Consider the following 16,124-nt stretch of genomic DNA (forward strand, 5'->3'; position numbering starts at 1 on the left):
GGTGGGGGGGGGGGGGGGGAGAGGGGAAGGGGGGTGATGGGCATGGAGGAGGGCACTTGTGGGGATGAGCACTGGGTGTTGTATGGAAACCAACTTGACAATAAACTATTAAAAAAAAGAATAATGAAGCATATATATTTAAGCAAGACATTGAGATAAATTTTCAGAGTGTATATAAGTTTTTAATCTCACCACTAGTATTTCAACATTAGTGTTTTCTTTGTTAGCCAGTGGTTCACAGAGAGTAGGAGTTAAACAGTATTAACTGGATTAAGGACAAACTGAACCTCTACCAGTCAGAATCACCACAGTGGCTGGCAGTGTTAGCTGAGTGGCAGACGGGCAGAGAGACTGAGCCAGGAGCCACCTCCTTTAAGTTCTGTTCTCACCAGGAGAGCTCATGGGCACATACTCTTGTGTGAAGGGGGAAGTTACAGGTGTGCACATATGAATATATGCAAATGCTAAATGAGGATGCTGATGGAAAATCAGGATATAAGAATGTTTGGGAAGAAAAGAAAAATTTTAAAAGGCTGCCCAATGTTCCCATTCCCGTACTCCTCTACTCTTAGGCCACAGGCCAGACACCTAGATGCAGGCTTGAGCCTCCCTGTGACAAATGATCATAGAGCATTTCCTATGTAACCATCTCTGGCAAAAGAACTGTGAGGAAGAAGAGAAATCCATGTCCAGGTCAGTTCGCAAAAACCTCACAATCTTGCTAGGAACACAAGACTGGACAACAACAACAACAACAACAACAACAGGCAATTAGAAAATTTTGAATTCTATTATTTTGCAAATAGTATTTAATATATTTAAAAATGCTTTTACATACAGACTCTCATTTAATACAATCAGGTTTTCAAATGTGAGTCAGATAATAAATTCATAAGAAATTGCTAGAACCTGAATCACTTCACCAAGATTTTGCTTCCTTCTATGTCCCAACTGGGAACCATGACTTCTACCAGAAATTATTATAAATTCCTTTTAAAATATTTGTAGATTCTACGTTTTACTTTTTCACACCCCCATTTCTCAACTCAGATTTCCAAAAGTTAAAGGCAACATTAAAAACTGAACACTCATTATTCTGCCTTGGAAAAATCATACCTACACTCTTCATTGTGTAAGATTTTTCATTAAAAGGGTTAAAAGCCTGGTTGGCCACATAGCATCAAGAGACTAACTTTACAAGTAATAATATTTCCTATACACTCTACCAAATAATATCCATTCTTTGGCCTACACAAGATCTTTCCATAAAAGCTGTCTAAGATAGGTCTTTCACTTTCTAATAATGGTGTTACCCTTTTTCTGGCATCAGAAAGAATGGAAGCTGTACTGTTTTTCAGGCCATGGGTCATAGTCCATTAGGGCAGTCAGTGCACTAGACTGCAACCAGCATTTAAAGAAATAGAATAGAATGGAAAATAGCAAGGATGAGCACCGTGAGATGGTTTGTTTATAATAAGGATAAGCACAATGAGAAGGTGTGTTTGGGCTCTGCATGTATGTATCTGTGTTTGCATTGGTTTTGATAGATGTATTTCTCACTGTAGGTCAGGGTTAAAAACTTTGAAAGGCACTGGGTGAAAAAGTAACTGACTATTCAAATATTTCATTTCTCCCCAATTTAACAGGGTAAATCATCTCTCACAAAATTCCATTCTTCATCAGGAACATACTAGCAAAACACTAATGAAGGTCTTTTTGAGGTTTGGGGTTGTAATTCAGAAGACTAACACATGCACACTGGGCTAGAATCTGACCCACTACCTGTAAATTGTGTAATTCTGGATTAGTCACATAACCTTCCTTAGTCTCAGTTTCCTTATCTATAAAATGGTCTTCATCACCCCTAAGGGTGCCCTCAGGGTGTCATAAAAACCAAATAAAGCAGTATGTGTATAAGTGGCATATAATTATAAAGCATGCATGATTTCTCACTGGCCTCATTTACAAGTGATAGCTGAGTTCAGTATTGGCTCCATTGTTCACTATCCTTCAATTCAACTCTGCACAGACTCTTTAGTGCAGTTGTTCTCAACTGGCTACAGATTTTATCACCTGGGTATTTTACAAATACCAACACCTAAGCCTCATCTCAAACTGACTAAATCGAAACCTTAGAGGTGGGCTTAGGCATCTGTAATTTTTAAAGCTCCCCAGGTGATTTTAGCAGCCAGAGTTAAGAATCACTGTCCTAGACTGGATTACTGGTATTATTTTCCTTATTTTAAAAATTCTGTCTGCTGTCTTTCTTTCTATATATATTCAGGCAGGCAGGCATTCATGTACATGTACACACACACACACACACACACACACACACATCCTTTTGGAATCGTTTCTTCATATTGCAGCTGACTTCAGAAACAAAAAACTAAGGCTGATTTACTTAAACCTCTTCATTCCTATTCTAAATTACCTGGTAATGTTAAATGTGGAACTCAAAATCTTTGACACCAAACCAGTTTATATAATAAAAGTCTTTAATCTAGTCAAATTATTGCCTTGGATATTCTCAAGGAAATCCCCAAAGAGTTTTTATTTATATGGCGTTATTTTAAAATTGTTACAAAAGAGAAGAAATGGAATTCTACAGTGAGTAAACAGAGGACAAGGCTTGATTTCACTCCTTTTGCTACTTTACTCCCTTCTACCACACCTTCACCTCATTTACCTCACCTGAGATGCCCTTAATTCTTAAGGTACCTTTCCTTTTCTTCAAAATCCCTCTTCCTCCTTCTCTGAGCCTCTTCTCTCCCTTTTGACTTTAATTTCTTTCTAGCTTTCACTATGTGAAATCTGATCAATCCCTGCAATCTAAGTCCTGTTATGCTCGTGGCAACCCCCTCCCCCAAGCCCCCCGCCGGGGGAAAGATAGACCGAGGAGTGCTAGAGCAGATGCAAGAGTCTCAGGAACATAACTATGGGTTCTGTTAGAGACACAGTCAGAGACAGGCATCTTCCCTCTGCAGCTACCTTGACTCAACTCTTTCTTGACTTCTGGGTTATGTGTAAGTGGGCAGTGCTGTGCTGCCATAAACCATCCCCAAGAAAAACATCAAAACAAGCTAGGCTGTCAGAAGAGTCAGTGGGAAGACAGGCAAAAACTTTGATTCAAATAGAAGAAACATAGTTCTTGCAAACTCTCTCCGGGTCTCTACCAAGAATGTGCCAACAAAAACAAGTACCTTCAGTCTCTCTGGATGAAGCTGAGTGTGTCACGGAGGTCTGAGCTCCTTTTCTACATCTCATGAGCCACCACACACAGACAAAAACCGAAGCTGAGGAAGGCAACCTGTGGGGGCATCAAACTACTGTTTCACTGTCTTTCTCCTACTGCAGGTTATTTTAAAAAGATTAAAAGATTTGGAGGCAGGTACTAACAACAAAAGAAAAAAAAAGAGTGATGGATGATTTAGCTGAGCTTCCTGAGTGCACAAACAGCTGAATGAGGGCACCATAAAACATAAAATCAGTGTTGCTGGACTCTGGGATTAAGGGAGCAGTTCCTTTAAAATAGAGTCAGGATATTTCCAAGGAACCTGTGGTGATCATATGATTCTCTGTGAGGGGATTATGTTGATAGCACAAGAACAATTCCGTCCTAAGAGTACGGAGGAAGTAGGCCTAAAATATGTCTTCCAAAATTGAAGCTGCTTATAGAAAACACCAGGTTGAGTCTGTTGCAAACCAAACCATGGGGATATAATGTACTTTTTGTTTCTTCACCTGGTAAGGTAAAACAAACAGATACATTATACTTTTCTAAAAAAATTCTATGGCAAGGGATGTAACCGAATTGTAAAAATAATGCATCATTTTGATGCTATATTAGAAAATATATTCCTTATTGAAACCCTATCTGTGAATTTAAAAAAAGGGATAATAATCCAAAAACTTTCAGATAATGAAGAAATCGATTGTTTCTAGCCTCCAGACATTATTTTATCTATAAAATCCCTGTGTAAAAAATGTTCAGCTCCAACTGGTTCACTCAGAGCAAAGAAACTCAAAATGATATTCAAATGGGTAATAAAAAGGAAGCATCTGCCGGGGGTAAGAGAGAAGGCACAGGTGCATCCTCAAACACAGTGACACCACCTCTACTGCAAATGTCACCAGGGGGTTCAACCTCAAGCAGGAAGAAGTCTGTCTTTTCACAGTATCTTCATAAAGCTCTTCAAAGTGTCACTGAGCTAAGAGGACAAGTCAATTATTCTTGTGAAAACAGTATTTCATAGATGAATGATGTTAGACTGTGTCCTACTCAGGAACCTAGAAAATGATGCAACTTACGGAAAAGCTTTCTGAATTTCAGATATGAGGTGTTCCTGGAGTCTAAAATAATTACTGGTAACTTAAAGGACATGAAAGAGATCCAAGGTCAGCTGTAATTATTCAAGTTATCTGGGGGCTAAATGTTTAAGGTTGAAATTGACCTCTTTTTTTTTTTTTTTTTGGTAGACACTATGTAAGCTAAAGAAACAGACAAAGGATTTGATATGAGTAAACAGGATTATGAATGGGAATGGAAAAGGCTTGATCATAAACAACAGTCCTTAAGTACTGGAGAAAAATAACCCCACTATGTACCTGAGCTGGGCAGTGTGGTCCTAGAAAAAAATCCAAGGACCTACAAATCTTTACAAAGATTGAGATACCTGAGAGAAGTTACTCTGCAAAATCTAACATCACATGTCTCTTGAAGATGGGAAAGAGGTTTTAAAAGGAAAGGGAATAGTAATTGCAATTGTTTACCCTTCTGTGTCTTGAACCATTCTACCACATTAACCTAAGCATGGACCCAGGAATTACCAGGTCTTCAACTTATCCCTGTAGGTGGGCTGAGGGTAAATGTGGGTTTTCCTGTGAAGGATGATGAACAGTTGTCTGCTCTCAATAAAGGCCAGAACAGTGTGTTTTTCATATTCCATGCATCTAGCACAGTGCCTGGAATCTGGTGAGTGCATAAAAAGTACATGCAAAGTATACAAGCATGAGACCACAGACAGAATTCTGGAATAAGATGCATAGGACAATGGTTCTCAAAAAGTGTGGTTTCTGGACCAGCAGCATCAGCATTAGTGTCACCGGGAACTTGTTAGAAATGCAAATTTTCAGGCCCACCTCAAATATACTGAATCATATTTTCTGGGCATGAGGCCAAGAATCTGGGTTTTATAAAGGAGACCTCCAGGAGACTGTAATGCATACTAGAGTTTGAAAGCTACTGACCTAGGGAAGGGGTGGCATTTCAAGACAGAAAATCTCCAAGAAAATGAAAAAAGATACAATGTTTTAATATTGCCACCTTCCTAGGCAGTTACATTTCCCTAGGTCTTTCATTTCCTGTAACTGAACTAGCAACCCCTTTTGTCTTATTGATTAGATGTAGTGTAATGTTTCAGGGACACATACACATATGGGTCCACCCTAGTTTTTTAGGCACCCAAACTGTTTCAGATGGAACTATCTGAAAGTTAGATCCTTGAGTACTTTAGTGTGTTTGTGAGCACACATGTGTGTATGAGTATGTTGGTGTGTTGCAAATAAATACAGAATCAGAACTAGTGTACAGTATCTTCAACTGACCTATTCTGAAAAACTGTACGATGAGAAACAATTTACTGAAAGTGACTCTTGTAAAAATTACAATCTCATCACATGCTCTCTGACTTCCAGTGAGACCAGAGAGAAAATTAATACTGTCTGGAAACAGAGAGCCTCAGAGAAGCCCTTGCCTTCACAGGACAGCCTTCCCCTATTTTCCTAAGTACAGCCTCTTTTTATGTAGTTTTACTTAATGATTTTTTTTTTTAGGAATCCACTATTTCAAATTAATTTTGTGACTGAATTAATTGGTTCTCTCTCTAACATCTCTAATTTCTCCTCATTTCATATGAAGGTCTAATTTTTTCAAGAATTCCAGAGATGGGGCACCTGGGTGGCTCAGTTGATTAAGCGCCAGACTCTTGATTTTAGCTCAGAACATGATCTCACAGTCGTGAGACTGAGCCCTGCGTCAGGCTCTGTGCTGAGGGCAGAGCCTGCTTGGGATTCTCTCTCTTCCCTCCTCTCTCTGCCCTTCCCCCTCTTAAAAAATAAAAATAAACATTAAGAAGAAGAATTCCAGAGACCATGATAAACATGTGGACCGTTCTATATTTTGAGTTTCCTCAATTTCCATTATGACTCAGCATTCATTTTCATCTGCAATGGAGAATCCAGAATAGCCATGTTCATTTAAATGAATCTACAAAGAGACTATTGAGCCAATGTATCTTAATAATCAAAAGAAAACTCTACTTATGATCATACTGCATCCCTCCCTGATACTCCCCCACTCCATGTGACTCTAGCTCAGAGCATCAAGTAGTTCCTTCCATCATTTCAAAACCACAATGAATGTCACAGAAAAACTAAGGCCAGAAGGGCATTTAGGTGCTAGAGGAGGCAATGATAAATAATGCATTGGAAGTACAGAAGTAGCTTTCTCCTTTAATTCTTCTACTTGCATTTTAGTTAAAGCAACTGGCCAGTTCATCTTTAGTAGTTACTCTAATACATTTCACAATATTTTCATGAGACTGTGTCTGTTACATAGTTTTCTATCCTGTCACATCTGAAGGATACAAAAAGCATCCATCTATTAAGCCCTAGCAGATAAATCCCATAAACTCCCTGCCCTGCTTCCACCTCATGCAGACAAATACATAATATGCAACTGAGAACATTCTGAAAAATTAAACCTTTTCTTATCAGAAGTCATTTCTACAAACTTCCTACTTGAAATCTTTAGGTTTAGAACATTCAAACCAAGCACAGAAGCATTTTCTCTACATTCTAAATTTGGAAAGCAAGTCTCCTTAGATGACATTATTTCCTCTTTTTTTACTTTGCATTGGCTGCTTTGTCTAAGCTCAAGTGATTCTCTGTAAGAAAGAAAAATCAAACAAACACAAGAAATGAGATACTACTTAATATTTAGGTAGGGAAGGAGAAAAAGGAGAAGGAAAGGGAGTGGGGAGGGGAGGAGGGACTGTGTGTGTTTCAGAGCTCTGAGGCTTTCCTTACAATGGGACAACTGCTATCATGATCTGACTCACTTGGCTAGTAGAAGAAAGACAAAATACTGTGACTCAGAACCTTTCTTGGCTTCTATTCTGTACTAGGTACTTTTTTTTAATGCCTAATTCACAGTAACTTTAGCTTCAAGGATTTTGCCACACTTTCAGCTTTCATTCACTTTAATTCCTCAGTTATTCAGGTATTAACTAACCTGTGCATTACAAAGTATTTCTGATCAGTTTCTTTAAGGGAAGAAGCAGGGGAAATCTGAGGGTTTGGTGGACAAACTAAGCCTCCATTTAGGAGGAAGTAAGTTTACAGATTTTAGCTAACTTTCAGCTCTTCTAGTTGATTTGTCCCAATGGCTTCGTTCATTGTTGAGATATTTTTCTTCTAACACAGTTCTTATTATTCTATAATATATTACCAGGAATCTGTAATCTCCACACATTTTAACACTAGTTTGTGTTAAGTAACAGATATTTTAGTTGATGTAGCAATTGTGCTTACATTTGGAGAGAATCTGGGAGAGCAGTTGTCTGCATCAGTAAAATTCATCACCAAAATTAAATGTTTTAATTTTCCTAATGGGCTTCAAAGGGGGAGGGAAACGAAATGTGCTTTTGAAAGATAATCTCCTGGAAGAGGAAGTCTGTACAGAGGCTTAATCAAATCTGGGACAGAAGTTATGTTGCCAAAATTACTAATCATCAAAATGAACCTTTTTGCTCATTAGTGCATTAATACGTGTGGACACTCTTCACCTGGAATGAGCTGCTAATCCCTGTGGTCAGACACAATCCGTTTCTTCTCCCCTCTCTTCACCTTGACATTAAAAGCTTTAAAAAGGCCCCCTTTAAAAACAAAACCCTGAAGGCACTGTTACTTACCACTGAAGATAATAAATTAATGCAGCTTGCAGCATTTATGCCAGAATAAAGAAAGCTGGTAACAGATTTGTTCCTGATGCATTAGAAATGAGACCCTGTGACAAACTCCTGTTCTCTCTCCAGCAAAGCTGATGTATTGACTAGACAGGTAGATATTAGGTACTCAGGCTGTCTGGATGCTATGGAAATCGTGTCGAGTGCATTTGACCATCAGCAATGGGGCCAGACAAGCATGAGGCTCATTCTTATTCCAGCCAGGGAAGGGGTCTTGTCTGCGTTCGCCTTTTCCCTGAAAGGCTGCCATATTTGTCAGCTCAGCCGTGTGTAAGATAAGCTCTGTCCTAGTTATCTAATATTTCACCAGGCAGTAGAGCCAAAGGATAAGGACAATCTAAATGCCCACATAGACAGGAAAGCCTGAGTGCCGTCAGGCCCAGCACAAAGCCTGAAGCCCCGACCAGAGGAAGTTTACAGCGGAAGTTAATCATCTCATTTGGAAGGAAAGCTCTGAGGGATTTGGACAATTATGATTTATCCTGGTTATATAATGAATCAGGAGGCAGATCTTAAGGTACTCGCTGCAACATTATTCCCAGATATGTTCTTCACTTTGTTCCCCACTACATGCTCTTAACTTCAATTTATCCTAAATTAGACAGAAAAGAAGTGGAGATATGTAACCACTGGTCCAGAGTTAATGAGAAACAGGTATGAGGAGAGATCACTTTTGCAGCCATTCCTCTGCCTCGCCACCCAATGGTCCATCCATTTCTTAAAGCCTCATGAGTATCAGGCATGGCGCTAGTCACTGATGAGCGCGAGATGGACAAGTTCTTGTTTTTAGAGAAGCCTAGAGTTGCTGGGAGCAGGGAGGGCATGAAATGATTATTAGTATCTAGGTGTATACAGATATTATAGCCCACAGTAGGAACAGACAGGAAGTACCTAGCCAGTGGGAGGAACAGAGCGCTGGGAAAAGGCTTTCTGGAGGAGATGGCCATTAATCTAAGTATTAAGAAAGAAGGAACAATTAGTCAGATGAAAGAGGGCGGGGAGAAAGGGACCAGATTCCAAAAGAGAGTGACTACTGTGAAACAACGGCTTCGAGATGGCAAATAGCCTGATCTATCTGGGGCAACTCTAAGCAATGTGACATGGTCAGGGCATTATGACCAAGAGGCTAAACAAGGTGGATGCAGACTCCACAACCTGTAGGTGGGGGAGCTAGTGAAGAGCGTGGGGGTTATGTGATCCAGTTTGGGCTTCAGGTCAATTGAGTTCTCTGGAGAATGTGCTGTACGGGAATGGATGAGAGGAGCTCAGGGAGATGGGTTAACAGTATTCCAGGGAAGAGGAGATGAAGCCACGAGGCATGGCAGAGTGGGAAGAGAGGGCAGGTTGTGGAAATACACAGAAGTACAATGATAGGACTTGGTGGGAGAGGAAGACACAGGTGTCCAAAAGGACTCCTGGTTATCAGAGTGTTGCATAAAGTGGTTACCAATTCAAATCTCTTCTCTCTGAGGAGTATAACATTTAGTAAGCCCAGGGACACAACAGAACTGTGGAACTGAGGGGAGTCTCAAAGAAAATCACAAGCAAAGCCAGGAAACAATGATGAAACTTTGGCAGCAGGGCCATGGGGCAGCAGAACCCTGTCCCAGGGCATGAGCCTCTGTGGATGTCTGTGATGGCAGAGATGGCGCATCCACAATAACTCACACACCCTTGGCACATGATGGGCACACTTACCTACTTTAAAGAGATTCAATGAGTGAAAAACCACATCAGTGGTCAAGCTACCTAGTCTCTTACTCTGTGTGTCTTTGGATAAATAGCAATGTCTCTTAAAATCCCATTTCTCAGTTGATGGTGGTGATGATAAAATGTCCCCCCAAATACCTTAGGGGCCAAGCCACTTTTTTTTGGAACTCTAATAAAACTTACCAACTTTCCAACTTACTTAGGCTCCCAAGCTAGTTTCCTGTAACTATTAACTAGATTCTGAGCATCTGTAAGGCGGTGCTTGGGCCACATCCTTCCCAGACAGTTCAGCAGCCAAGTGCACTCATCAAACACATGGGAATCAGGAGAGCAGTTCCAGCCCTGGCCCCAGGAGCTGGGTGTCCTTCAGTGAGTTGGCCATACTTTCTGCACCTAACACTGTCCTCAGCAAATGTAGGCAAATTATATTTCCTCTATCTTCATAGAGTTATTTTAGAAAAAAATGAGATCATACAAGGGAAGTATTTTTTTTTAATTCTTGTTTTTCTTTTTCTTTTTCTTTTTTAATGTTTTATTTATTTCTAGGAGAGAGAGAGAGACAGCGTGAGCAGGGGAGGGTCAGAGAGAGAGGGAAACACAGAATTCTGAAACAGGCTCCAGGCTCTGAGCTGTCAGCACAGAGCCCGACGCGGGGCTCGAACCCACGAACCGTGAGATCATGACCTAAGCGAAAGTCGGATGCTTAACCGACTAAGCCACCCAGGCGCCCCTCAAAGGAAGTACTTTGAAATCTTAAATTGTAATATATTTATAGGATTTGGTAATAATATTAAAGCTAGAGCAACTAGTTTTGGGATAGCAAATAGCCTACTCTGAGTGGTATTAAACCTCAGAATAAGAACTACAACTCACAGTCTTACAGTACAGGTAAAGTAATTTAAAACAACAATACAAATAAGAGAGCTCCTGGGCAGGAAGTGTTTCAAGGTTCGATTTAGACACCTGTTGAAATGATGTGAGGCCACATGAGAGGTGGGCCATTTAGGGATAGAGCCCAGTGGCAAGCTGGTGAGGACATGGGCCCAGGCTGATGCCTGCAGCCCACCATACTGTCTCAGGCATTCAGCCCACTGGCTACAAGGTTTTGAAACCCACATGTTGTCAAATCCCTCATCACATCCATTCACAGGAACCAAAGGGGACAAAGCAGAAGAGCCGCATGTAAGCTCTAGGCCTAACTGCTGGTCTTAGGACAGACACCTGAGAAGGAACTCCATTCACTCTCAAATAGCATGCTCCTCTTAAGTTAATTCACATTCAAAGGGAGGCTTAGATGTAATTCTTTGACTGATCAACTACCATTATGTTGCTCAGAAAACCCATACAGAGCTCAGCACAGCACCTAGCATAGAACAGACAGGGACACATACTCATCCCTTCTCCTTCTTTCCCCAGTAGCTTATTGCCCTTTAGGCAGCTCAAAGATAAAGGGAACTACTGGTTGCTAGGTGCTTCTGTGCCAACCACTTTGTCTTTTTGGTTTTTATTTTCTCTCACTTTTGCCAGGAATCGCCGTGCACACTTTGAGAGAGGAATATATTGAGGCTGAAGAGCATGTTCCTTGACTAAAGATGCATAACTAGCAAGTAACAGTGACTCCAATTCTCAAAGGCCATGCTCATTTCAGTGTGGAGTAGATCATGAAAAGATACATGCATTTTTAAGAAAAGCTCTAAACTGTCAAATGCTGTGACCTGCTCTCCACACACTTACTCACACACATGCATACGCTTGCACACACGTGCACCTGAACATATACAACACGCAGCACACCAGTCCCTAGTAAGTATGGCAGCCGGGCTCAGAGTGCTCAGATGCAGTAGTGCAGTGAGTCCTCAGCCTCTGCCTACTCATGCACTCACCAAGATGGCTTTGCAATTTTTATTTTTAACACCGGTTTAAGTATTTGGGAGCCAATAGAAACCACAGAACTAAAATTACCAGGTTCAAATTGCTGGACAAGCTTTAGAAAAGGATGAATAGAAAATGAATGGTAGACAAAACAGAAGCTAATGCTAAGATGCAATTTTATAGCTGGATGATCTCTAGTTTCTTTTTATAACTGCACGAGTCCCTTTTTCATGTTCCCAGAGAGAAGGCTCCAAAGAATTTAGAAGAGTCTATCCAGAGAAGACAGAATGCAAGCAGCTCAGCTGTTTGAAATATGCTAGACTGTCTCCAGACAGTTTATTAGGGAGACAGAAAATGAGAGACAATCCTCTGTAAAAACTGCATTCCAAGAAAAACAGATCAGCAGAAACGTATTATACAGAGCACAAATCCAGGTATGAACCACCTGGTAACCCTTTAGTTAACCAATTTCAGAACTAAAAGTTATATGCTATATGACTTGTAATAATTGAGTGATGCTGCTTTTCTCTTTCCCAAGGGCTCCCCTAAAAACAGAACTATAGCTAAAGACATTTTTATGGTTTCATAATCCAGGAAAATATAAAATCCTTAGTGACTATCATTAGGTCCAGAGCCCTGCCTTGCTACAAGGCCATGATCCAGTCAACCAGAAGAGAGGAAGGGTGGTCACTCCCAGGAGAGATCAAGGGATGGGGAAAGTCATCTTGTGTCTCTGTTAAACAGCCTCTCCAGTGGTAATCATCCTCAGGTTCCAGAAGAGTCCTCCCAATAGCTGAAGTCATGTTCCTGCCATCATTTAAGCTTGGAATAAGAGCATCTTTGTCGGCAGCAGCCAACACTCACTGAGTACCCTCTTATGTTTTTTTGGGAGTATGCTGGAGAACTCAGCAGATGGAGACACATCTCTGAGCTGGAGGACTCACCCTCCAGCTGGAGAGATGAGAGATGGTCCTATTATTACACCCCCAGGCATGGACAGCCTCAGGGACTGGGGATGACTGCAGAGGCTGGGAAGGGTGGGGAAGGTTGAAGGAGACTGAGAAGGAATGGAGGCAGTGATGCACACAGCTATGCTGGGGGCCTGGCTGTCTTACTGGAGTAGCAGGGAGCTCAGGGGCCGGGGGTCTGGCTGGAGCACCTCAGGGCCAGGAGTTGGAATTCTATCCTATCAGCAGTGAAAAGATGTGGACCGTTTTGGAGCAGGGGCATATGCAACAGAGGCTAGAAAAAAGGAGGCTGGTCAGGAGGCCCCTGAAGTCATCCTGAAGAAAGGTGTCAGTGGAAATGAGAAATTTATAAGCAAAGAATGTGTGAAAAGCACAGCATTAATAAGGTGGATTCATTTATAGCTCACATGTGGTGAACTAGGGGAAGGAAAGGGAGAGTCATGAGAGGCTTTAAGAAGGAACACTTGATGGGACTTTGCAGCTCACAGTGTCCAGCACCAGCTCTGCACAGACAGGAAAGTCTGATTCTTGCCAAGTACATATGGCCCCCAGATGATGTACAGACAGACTGCATTCCAAAAATACACACAAAAGTCATTTGGAAATGGGAACTAATTTCTCTATAGAAAAAAATATATCACAAATGGTGGTGAGGTGTCCAAGATACCTCACACAAGTCTCTAAGATCCATATGTAACTGAAATACATGCTACAGGCAAAGGTGGCATTTTAGCTCTATTATACATAGAATTTTTGATGATTTTGCCTGTGAAGCCAAATCTAATGTTATCATGTCTCCATCAGCTTAAACTTCAAATTCAGGATGACCCCAGGAATAGCTGAACTATACTGGCATCTGCCAGCCACAGCAATCACCAGCCAAGAGAATGCCCTTCAGCTACCATGTGGAAATAAGAAATTCTCTTCCTTTCAGCCATGCCAGTCATTCATGAAGCAAGAGGTTCCCCTCCACCCCAAAGTTGGGAGAAACTGGAACACTCTGGGCTTAGTGAGTGGGGAAGAGGTGATTTCCTGTTAAAAAGGAACGCAGAGAAAGACAGCTACCATATGTTTTCACTCATATGTGGAAGAGGAGAAACTTAACCGAGGACCATAGGGGAAGGGAAGGGGAAAAAATAGTTAAGGAGAGGGAGGGAGACAAACCACAAGAGACTTTTAAAATACTGAGAACAAACTGAGGGGTGATGGGGAGTGGGGAAGAAGGGAAAATAGGTGATGGGCATGGAGGAGGGTACCTGTTGGGATGAGAACTGCGTGTTATATGGAAACCAACTTGACAATAAACCATATTTAAAAAGAAAACACAGAAAATGGGATGACAATAGAGAAATCAATAAAACAAAGTTAGGTCTTAGAAATTAAAAAAAAGGAACTAGCCCGCTTAAATACTTTACATATACGATCAGAAGACTATACATAAAAAAATCAGATGACTATAACTTAATAATTCCTTCTTTTGTAAACATTTTCTGGATATTTCTCACATACATAACTCACCACTCTCATTTTAAGTACACAGTATTACATCACCAACTCACAGCAACTTAATGGTCCACTATGATCCTTGGCTTGAAAAAAGACTTGGACAACTTTTAAACTGGTCATTGTATTTTCATGAGTTCTATTTTGATCTCTTGTATTTATCCTCACTGAATTTCAGCTTGTGTTTCATCCCATCAAAAAGCAAAAGTTGCCCCAAGCTAAATAGATTAGTTAGTTAATAAGCCAGCATATCTGCATCTTATTCAGCTGCTTTTGAGATCTGCAATACGTATCCATAAATATGTATTGCTATCACTTCTCCCAAGGGGGGGCTGTACCTTCTTCCTTTGAAGGTTAATACTTATATGTATTTCTTCTTTCCTATATAGCACCACCTCCCCCCGTCCCCCCAGCTCATTCTCTGATATCTAGAACCACATGCATCCAACACTGTCTGGAGAAGGACAGTGAAGAAGAAGGTGGTGTTGGTGTTGGTGGCATGCTGTCTGGCAGGTCACAAGATGAGAGTAGGGAGTCATTCTCATCTCCTGGAAAAAGCAGGGTCCCAGATTAGGTTATTTACTTTGGGGGACATTTTCAAAGTGTTCCACAGGAATATAAATGGGTATGAAAATTAGAAAATATAATAATAGCAAAGTAATCATCCCTCAAAAAGATGACACAACCAATTGCTTTATTTAAAAAAAATTCACGTAATTGAGTTTACAGCAGGTGCTTTAACTGAGAATCCATAGACTGGCTTCAGGAGTATGCAAACCTCATAACCATATGTGAAGCGTGGTGTATTTGCATTTTTCTGAGTTGAGAGTGTTTGGCCTGTGTCACATTCTCAAAGGTTAAGAACTATTGGATATTAGAGGTGGACTCTCCCCACTTGATCTCCTGTCCCACCAATAAGGAGTAGAAAAGCACTGACCTCCTCCTCCTCATTCTCATTCTCATTCCAGCCTCATTTGGGTGTGGAAGGTATGCAGAGTATCTATTTAAAGATAAAAATGGTAGCTCAACTTTAGAGATAACAATAGAAGAGCCCATCCAAGATTCAGGAGCAAGTAAAAATCTCAGGATAAAACTATGCTATGTCATTACTGCTTTTTTTCACCTAGAAAGTAAGAGTCCATTTTCAGGTAACCTGATTTTGTTTCCTTAAGAGGTATGCCTCACATAGTCAAACTATATTAGAATTAGCCTACAGCAAATCAATTTGCAACTGATAATGCAGCTGGTAGTTTTCCTTATTAAGGTTCCATTTACTCATTAAAGAGGATTTGTATAACATTGGAGATACTACAAAGAAAAGCTGCTCTCTTCTTCCTTCACTTTTTCTCTTTCCCTCACTATCACTAAGAATGAATTCACATTTTAGATTTTAGAGAATAAGAACGTCTTCATTTCTTATGTTTTCTCTTAGGATTTTTCTTAAAAACTGCTCTTTTTTTTCTAATTACAATCAACAGAATCCTAACTCATTCTGGCCATATTTCTAACTTACCACATTAAAAAGACTAGCCTCAGCTGAGCAAAGGCTTGTCACTGACATCTCTAGGTGTTCCCCCCGCAGCCAACAAACCAATTTCAATACGAGTCACTCAGACTCAGTACGGCAACTGTGGAGTAGCTCTCAATTCTCAAAAGCTGGTGATCATGCTTTTCTTTGTCCATTACACAACCACTGAAATATTAGTCTCATTTCCCAAAGTAATCAAATTTCTTTCCAGTCGATGCAGGCATGGAACAGCATGCCCAAGAGTTTACTTTCCTGTTAAGAATCCTGTTTGTGTTTACTATCACATCTGCTTCAAATTGCATGGGTTGAAACTTGCAGAAATAGGAATCCAATCTCATGTAAATTCAGACACTTAAAAAAAAGGCTAAACCACAAAGCAAAACAAAAATGCCACCAGGATATTAAACACAGAACTTATTTGTTAAATGTCAGGTCAAGACATCCAGTAGTATTTTTAAAATTTAAAGATTCCTTTCCACAGAAAACAACATACTGTTTTGCTTAATGTCAATTCTT

The 16,124-nt window shown here is 40.5% G+C and overlaps 1 protein-coding gene across 18 annotated transcripts in view; it reads right to left on the reverse strand.

The window, feature by feature from the left end:
• Nucleotides 1-16,124, reverse strand: part of LDLRAD4 (low density lipoprotein receptor class A domain containing 4) — a 433,421-nt gene that overhangs the window by 44,632 nt on the left and 372,665 nt on the right. Inside the window, exon 1 of one of the 18 annotated variants that reach the window (XM_077778126.1) lies at nt 15,018-15,036. The exons of 16 other annotated variants lie outside the window; for them this stretch is intronic. The gene's annotated coding sequence lies outside the window, so the exon portion shown is untranslated. Of the gene's footprint in view, nt 1-3,203; nt 3,223-15,017; nt 15,037-16,124 lie in introns of those variants that run through there. One more of the 18 variants, XM_077778129.1, reaches the window with a different exon arrangement.

This window comes from Crocuta crocuta, unplaced genomic scaffold (genome assembly GCF_008692635.1).
Source record: "Crocuta crocuta isolate KB4526 unplaced genomic scaffold, BGI_CrCroc_1.0 scaffold26, whole genome shotgun sequence".
Classification (NCBI taxonomy): domain Eukaryota; kingdom Metazoa; phylum Chordata; class Mammalia; order Carnivora; family Hyaenidae; genus Crocuta; species Crocuta crocuta.